Genomic DNA, 8,591 nt, shown 5'->3' on the forward strand with positions numbered 1-8,591 from the left:
GGAGGAGGAAAGGAGAGAGGGCGAGGGAGCGAAATAAAAGGGGTGGGAGTTGGAGGAGGAGGGGGAGTCCCCTGTGCATTCAGACATCAAACAGAGCTCTGTATAAAATGAAGAGAATCCGTAATGACATGAGAACAGCTGATCCCGCACTTAACCCCTCCGCCGCCGCTCGCAGATGGCTTCCCCGCCGCCCGGCCAGCCCCTCGCAGCCCCCGGCCACAAGCTGCAACGCCGGAGAAGCAGGAAGGCAGGATGAGCCCGAGCGGGCAGAACCGTCTCCCTTCCCAGCGCTGCCTCCCAAGGGATGAAGGGTCTTACCAGGAGTTTTGGTGATGCAACACGGGCGCCCCGGGAAGCCGAACCCAGCAGCCGGCACTTGCGGCCCCCCGCGATGGCAGTGCCTCACCACCACCACCGCTGCCGCCACGCCGGGACTCCCCACGCACACACAGCTGGACACGTGCACACGCACCACGCTCTCGGTGGGAGACACACAGGCAGACAGGCAGAGCTGGGCAGGGAGCCATGCAGCAGACCCGGCCCCGCCTCTCCGGAGAGGCACGGACCTCCTCAACCTGCAGCCCCACGACACGCGTGGGCCCGGCTGTCCCACGCTGCGACGCCGCGGGCTCGGACCACAGCTGGTAGCCCACCGACAGCCCACCAGCGTTCCCTGTGAGAGGAGCTGTGGCTGCAGCCTCAGCACCACCTGCACACCCCGGCATCAGCACTTGGCCCCACCATGGGCCAAGGCATGAGCCCTGGGCAGGGCCTCCTCCTGGCACCCTGTAAACCCTCCACCTGCCTGCCAGCACCCATTGGCAAAAGGGAGCGTGGCACCCAAGGGTCCCTGTCCACAGGTGCTGGCTTCCCTGTGCTCCCTGGAGTGATGGAGAAACCCTGCCCCAAGCATCTCCCATCAGTGGTGGTCAGGGGGCCAGCCTCAGCAAAGCTCAAGAGGATTTTTGGCATTTTGGACTAGCCTGCCAGTGCTACCAGCAGCCCTGATGGATCAACACTGTGCACACCTCTGCCACAGCTGCCATGGCAATAGCCTACGCACCGGTGCCCACGAGGGATAGCCGGCGTGGGCACACATATGTGCTCGTTCAGGTCCCTGCTTCCACCTCACATTGCTTTCCCATCATGACTCTCCCTCTGGTGCCACAGAGCTCAGTGCTGGCACAGGGGTCCCTGCACCCTGCATTGTGCCCAACTTCAGAGCCATGAGCAGCAAGGAGGCAGCGGGTCTGGCGTTGTGCTTGGGTATGTGGGAAACAAAATGTGGGCTCGGTTCAGTTTCCATCTTGGCCAAATATGATGCACAAAGGCAGGTCTGTGCCAGCAGCTGCTGATGCTCCGTCTCCGCCGGAGCCTCCAGCACACGACCAGCCCTCTTTGGAGGCTGGGATTTTCCACAGTATCCCCAGACATAGCGACATGCTGCAGTGTCCTGGTACACTCACAGCGGTTCCTGGTTCTGCTGCAGATACTCCACAGCAGCGGCATGTGGTACAGCCGTCCCGAGCCATCGGGCATTCGAACCTGGGTGGAAACAGCCAGTTCTGGGAAAAGGCATCCCGAGGAAGTGGCATCTGCAGCCAAGAAGGTGCCAGCCTCCCCCTGGGATCCTGCTGTTGGGATAACCACACTCCAAAGGGACCACAAGGTGCCAGACTGGGGAGGGGATGTCAGGGGAGGGTTTCTGTTTGCCAACACCGCTGAAAGGGATTTGGCAACTGCATCCACTAGCAACAGCATCCTCCAGCCACTGCGGGCTGCAATGAGCTTCTATGGCCCACCACAATTGCTCATCCTCCAGCTCCCAAGGGACCACAACAGCTCCTGATGTAACAGCCCATCCGGCAAACCTTGGTTCTCAGACCCTGTGCTCCCTACTCATGCCTGGTTCCCCTCCCGCAGAGACTCCTGTGACCCCAGTGCTGCACTCCCCTACATGCTCCAGTGCCCAGGGCAGGACAAGGAGTAATTTTACAAGGGCTGGAGGATAACATGGCCTCCCATTTGGGCAGCTGCAGGCAGAGGGACCCTATCAGGCACCCATATGCACAACACCCTGCCACAGGACACCCTGGTGAAGGCAATGGGCACCTCCAAGGGCCCTGCCTCCACCATGGCTCCGGAACTACTCTCAGGCAGAGGTGACAAAGGAAGGGCATGGCCTGATACTCTGGGCTTTCAGTGCCCAACCAAGCAAACCACGTGAAGCAGGAGCCAGCTCCAGGATGAGGTAATCTGCCCATCCTCCCCCTCGCCAGAGCCTGGCTCCGGGCAGGGTGACTCAAAGGCGTTCCTGGCTGGTGGCAGTGCCACGAGTTCTGGCACTGCCCTGAGCCAGCAGCCCGCGTCGCGGGAAGGTCTGGGCTGGCAGCTCTGCCAGGAAGGATATGCTGGGCACATCCCCCAGCCCTGGCCCTGCTGGTGCAGACCCTCAGCACCGCTGGTAGCAGCAAGAACTGGCTATGTTTTCCCAGGATAAATACTCAGCAGTGGGTAAAATGGGTATGGCTCTGGGAGTGTTGGAGTCTCTTCTCTCCCTCCCCAGCCATCACCAACATCTGCCTGGCTTCAGAGGTGTCCCCACAGCAGCAGGGAGTCCACATGGGACACCAGAACAGCAGGGCTGCACCAGTCCCTGACCGCCACCAGATGCTTTCCCTCACCCTGCTGCTTCCAGCCTCCCAGGCAGTCGACACCACACTGCAACCCTTGGCTGACAGCATTGATAATAGCACCAGGGCTGTGTTGGGGCAGCCCCATGCTGCCCAGGCTTGAGAAACCCTAGCCACGGCTGCCTAGCCCCATGGAGCTGCAGCCCCAGAGGAACCCCTCCAAAACTGAAGTCTCCTGGAATGAAAGTTTATTTATCTGTTTAATTAAGATGTGTTCACCAGGCGCACGGACCCCGTTCCATCTGTCTCACTTACAGCCGTGTCCCAGTAAAATTAAACCTAATAAATATCAGACGAGGGAAAGCAAAGGGCACATGTAAGATATATGATCAAAGGCAGAAGTTGCACAGGGCTGCAGTTCTAAGCACATCTTTCTCTCTGCCCTTCGGGGATGGGTTGGCGATGCGCTCCCATGCACAGGATGGGGCTGGCTTTCCTTCAAATCAGCACTATTTTCATTTTTTATTTATTTTAAATGAAACCTTCAGGGCTCCTTGGTTTTGTTTTCTGGAAGAGGGAGAACAACGTGGCACCAGGACGGGAGTGACCTCGGCCACTGGTCCAGAGCCCAGCAATGCACCCGAGCTGCAGGGCAGAGCCTGCACTAGGAGGGCTGATGGGCACAGACCCCTGAAGGCTGAGGGAATGTGCTGAGGAAAGTGTGACACTTTGGCTGCTCTCAGTAGATGAGATGCTCTCAGAGATGAGAATTATCATCCATGTGTAGTGGGGACCTGGTCTGGTGGAAGAGACCCACTGAGAGGTGCCCTCAGTGCAGTGCTGCTGCTGCCTCCCATTGCCAGGGAGATGCCAGAACCACTGGACACTCAGCTCCGCTCTGTGGCACGCTCCCTTCTGCCATTTGAAAACTTCACCCAACAGAAACAAGGGCTCTGAGCTCTGTCTGGCATCCTAGCCAGGTCTCTGCCCCAAACCCTGCCTCAGCATGCAGCATTTTAGAGACCAGTGATGCAGCACAGCTGAGGCACATCCTAGGTGCCAAGAGGCACCACGTGCATGCACATTGCACCAAGACCTGAGCACATATCAGACCTGCTGCCCACCAAGGGCTGCTCCAATGCCACGTCTGGACCCCTGCCGTGCCCCCCTGCCTTGGGATGCAAAAGGGAGTTTGCAGCTCCCGGCACTGCAGCCCTCACTGCGATGCCATCCCACAGCCTCTCCTGGCAGAGACAGACAACACAGTGGCTCCTGGACCTGCTGTGGGGACACAGTGCACAGCCATGGGTGGGCTGGGTGCCCCAGAGGCTGCAAGTGTCTGGTGTTAAACAGGATGCCCAAGGCACCCTCCAGCGCACTCCTGCAAGTGCGAAGTAGGGGCAGGAGCCAGCACACTGCTACTCAGGAGAGCTGCCAAGGGAGGACGTGGGTCATCAGGCACAGCACTCGCAGCGAGGACCGGGGAGGTCAGGTGCTCCCAGCTTCCACAGGGTCAGCCCAGGAGTGCAGCAGCCTGGCAGCACCCAGGGAAAGAGGCACCCATCTAGTTCTCTCCTCCCACCCACTTCAGAATGCCCCCAAGCCATGGTATTCATTAATTAAAAGCTCATTAGCAGTTAATCATAGACATAAAGCAATTAGATGAAGGCGCTGTCGGATCTGAGCTGCTGAGAAGCCAAGGGAAGGTCCCACCCCCAATACTGGCACTCCAGGGAATGCCTCAGCACTGGGCACAGATCAGGAACATCAAGAAGGGACTGACAGTGGTGACAGGTGAGAGTACCATGTGCCAGTGGGCTCTGCCCCACTGTAGAAGTCCCTGCCCATCTCCACACCATTGCTGTGTCACTGTTCCCTCTGCCCAAGCTCCCTCCAGGGTTCTCGTGACAATTCTGCACAGGAACATCATAAGGATTTACTGGGACTGGACTGGGATGGGGATACCTCACCCAAAGAGTAAGGGGTGCCAAGGAGCAAGTGGCCACGGGGCCTGTGCAGGCTGAGTGGTGCCAGGCAGAGATCCCCCCAGCTGTGAGACCTGTCTGCATGGAGCAGCCAGTGCCAGCAACAGCACAGAGTGCTTCCTGCTGCCCCCAGGATCACCAGCCCTGGTCATGGTGCAGCTCCCAGCCCAGCTGGCTCAGCTCACACCATCTTAGTGCCACATGCTGTCCTGAATCCCCTTGCACTCCCCCACCTCTGGAGAGAGCTCCACAGCCACCTATAGATTCCTGGCTTCTTGCTCCATTTCTAAAAGTCAGATGTGGTTTAAACTACCTGCACCTGAACATGATTTGGTCAATATGGAGCAGCCCTGCCAGGGCACAGGGACCCTGGGGGACACAAGTGGGATGTTGGGGAGGATACCCAGCTGCCTTGGATGAGCCTCCTCTGCACTTGGTTAAACTTTATCTTGCCCTGTTCCTTCCTCGTCCAGCAGCTCTTAGGGGGTTCCTGGGGCTCCTGCCTGCTCTAACACCCAAAAAAAGTCAGAGGTTGTACTGAAAACCTCCACTCTGTTCCCAGCATCCTTGCTGCTGCCCTGCCTCTGTCCCTGGCCACAGTGACCATGAGGTCACAGATCCCAGGCAGGGACAATGATGATGTCAGCACCCAGGGATGACCTCAGCATGCAAGGAGGAGAATGTGACCACCACATTGTGAATATCTGAGACAGCAGCTGTGGCAGCCAGGAGGGGAGCAGAAATACAGAGAAAGCACATGAAAGTTTAATGGGATCTAGGGGAAAAGATCATTTCACTGTAGATTTCCTTGCCTGTGGTGGTGGGAGACAGGACAGGGGCCTGGAGATGCTTCAAACTCTGGCCCAGAGCTACTAGAACCATACAGATCAGGAGAGCAGCTGAGACAGCACCTGGGGACATCCCACTGCCCCTCCAACCATCCCTCCTCTGCCCTTTAGCCAACATGGGAAGTACCTTGGGACCATGAAACAGAGGCTGGACTGCAGCTGCCCTGAGACACACCGGCAGGGCAGGTGGTACCCCCTGTCACCCACCACGAGCAGACAGCACACAGGTACCTCTCAACAGTCACATCTGAGCTCTGGGACCACCGTGGGACACATGGCAGCCTCAGTGGGATGCAGCTTACACCTGTGGTTGGGCAGGACAAGCAGAAGCTTCTTACTGCAGCAGCGAGAGCCTGGCTTTGCACCTGCAGTCGACGTGGCCCTTCGTAAAGCCCTTTCACTTGACAAAATATTTACATGAAATGCCAATTAGGCTCCCTAGATTTAATGAGAATTAACGTGCAGGCAGCAGAACCATGGCAGAACAGATGCTGCTGAGCACCTTGAGCTCGTGGGCTGGGTGGGCAGCACCAGCACCATGCTCGTCAGGGTGCACCATACCAGCACGGCCAGCGCCAGAGCCAGGGCAGGGCCCAGAGCAGGGTGGAGGCTGATGCAGGAATAATGGAGGCTGATACAAGGAATGAGCAACTGCAGACCTGGGGACCCAAAATGCTGCATACCCAGAGCTCCTCTTTCCCCAGGATCAGATCTACTGCCCAATGAAGAGCCCCAGGAAAACGTACCCCTCAAGCCGGTGCAACACTGCATCCCAGCCTTTAGCAGCAGTGAAGAGCTCTGGCAGCAGCCCATGGGGTGCCAGTGCATGAGGCAGGATGGGATACTTGAGGCTGCCTGGAGGGAGCTGGTGCATCCCTGAGCAGAGATGAGGGCAGGGGGGTGCATGACACTGCTGGTGTCAGCACAGGGCAGTTTGGGCTGGGACACACTGGGAGCAGCAGACAGGTAAGATGGGCAGAGGGGCAGCACTGGGCAGGAGGGCTCTGGAAGCAGACACTCAATCCTCATTATAAGGCTTTTTAAACGCACAGACAGGATATTAGCGTTTAAACAGGCTCCAGGACTCCAGGGCAAACTTTAAAAATCATAATATTTATAGAACCCTCCTTCCCCTCGCCCCACATGCTCTTTATTTCGCCTGCAATTACTGCTAATTTGCAGACGTTTTGCTCTGGCATCTCAGCGCCTGTTGCGGTGTCGATTACCGAGCCGCCCGCTGCCGCCTGCCACTGCGGTGCTCCCCGCAGCACTCCCAACCGTGGCCACGCACGGAAACCAAACCCCTCTGCTTTCTCCCACGCTCCCGCTGGAGAGACGCCCACAACGCCAAGGAACGACGCTCAGCCGCCCTGCCGGCAGCACAGCCCTCGCTTGGCCTCTCTCCAAGTGGGGCTGGGGGTGCTGCTGTGCCCTGTGCCATGCTGAGACCTGGCTGCCCCATGCTTCCTGGCTATACGGCAGCGAGACCTTTGGGTACCCAGCACCTCGGGCAGCAAATGCATTGCAGGGAGCAGTGCTTGGGGTTCCCAGGGGGACAGGCAGTCTGGTGCTGCTGCCCCATGCCCTGAACCTAGCTGGAACTCCACGAATCAATGTGGCGCCTATGGAGCCACAAGCGGAAACTCCAGAGCAGTTTCTGTGCTTTCACAAACTCATTAAGTCCCTGGGCAGAATTAACACCCTGGCAGGAGAAGTCTTTGTGAGCTCTGACAGGCTCCTGACCGGCGGGGATCAGCAGCTGCACCAAGATCTCTCATGACAAAGCACCTTATGCCTGAAAGCTGCTTCCCTGGGAAACAATGAATTCGCATTATCCTACTCCTCCTCCTCTTCCCTGTAAGTTTCTTTCCTTACATCCCCCTTCAACCCAGCTCTGCCCACTCTGCTGCTCGCTCTGAAATCCTGGGGAGTGCAGCTTCCTGGAGCGTGGAATACTCCAGAGGCTCCTGCAGCCCCCTGGACATCACCAGCTCAGCCAGCTCAGGGGCAGGAAGGAGTTTAAGCCCCATTTCATGGGCTGTGATACCACAGGAACCCCTCCTCAGGATGGTGCAATGCCTGATGTTTAACTCAGTTGCTGCACCAATGGGGAGAATGTGCAACCCCACAGGAGGCTGCTTGGCCCTCATCAGTGTCTTCTCCACTTGCTATCCCAGGAGAGGAGCTTGAACCCATACTCAGCATCTTAGATACAAGCAAAGCACCTGGATAGACCCCAACACATCCCCCTCTTCCTCATCCCTGCTTAAAGCCCTTACAATAGCTGAGGGGGATTTCAGCCAGTCCCCCACCAGCTACTCCCCTGATGACAGCTCTGCCAGCACAGGGAGACCCTGAACCCCCCAGCCTGGCTGTGCTCCCCCAGCTCCAAGCTCACCAGAATCATCAATCCCCATAGGCTCCAAACTGCCTGAATGGAAACTGTGGTGCCACAGAGGGGCCTTGGGTCCCCATGGGGATCTCAGGGGTTCAGACACCAACTGTAAGCTTGAGATACAAGTATGGGGGCCACTCTGCCACTGGCTCCAGATCCTAGGTTGGCACCAATGGTGGACAGACTGACCCCCAGGCAAGAGAGGCTGGCTGCTGCCCCACATATATCTGAGTTTCCCACTGCCACCACAGACCTGAGTTCCCTACCTGGCACAGCCTCCAGGGCAGGCTCTGGAGCCCACCACTCACCAACCTGGCACAGTCAAGACAGGATGAGGTGCGGGGGTTGCTTCCAGCCATCCTGGGCAGGTGAGGGGGCTGCTGCCTGCAGCCAGCACTGAGCTAGCAGGGAGCCCTGTCTGCCTCCACAGCTGCCCCATCCCTTCCCAGTGCCAGGCCTGCTTCCAGAAACACAGCCTGTCCCCTGCCCACTGCCTGCGAGTTCCTCAGTAGAGAAGGAAAAGCTTTCTGGAGGTGGTGGCTCAGCTGGGAAACAACAACAGCAAGAAATGGTCCCGACCCCGAGCAAAATCCTGGCAGAGGGGGAAGGGAAATGCCCACCCTTGCTGGTGGTACCTACCCAAAAATACATCATCATGTCGGCAGCGAGGCGCTGAGGAGCTCCGCGGGAACGGCAGGAGGGCGATGAGCTGCTCCCCGACGCCAGCTGC

This window comes from Indicator indicator, chromosome 29, assembly GCF_027791375.1.
Source record: "Indicator indicator isolate 239-I01 chromosome 29, UM_Iind_1.1, whole genome shotgun sequence".
Taxonomy (NCBI): domain Eukaryota; kingdom Metazoa; phylum Chordata; class Aves; order Piciformes; family Indicatoridae; genus Indicator; species Indicator indicator.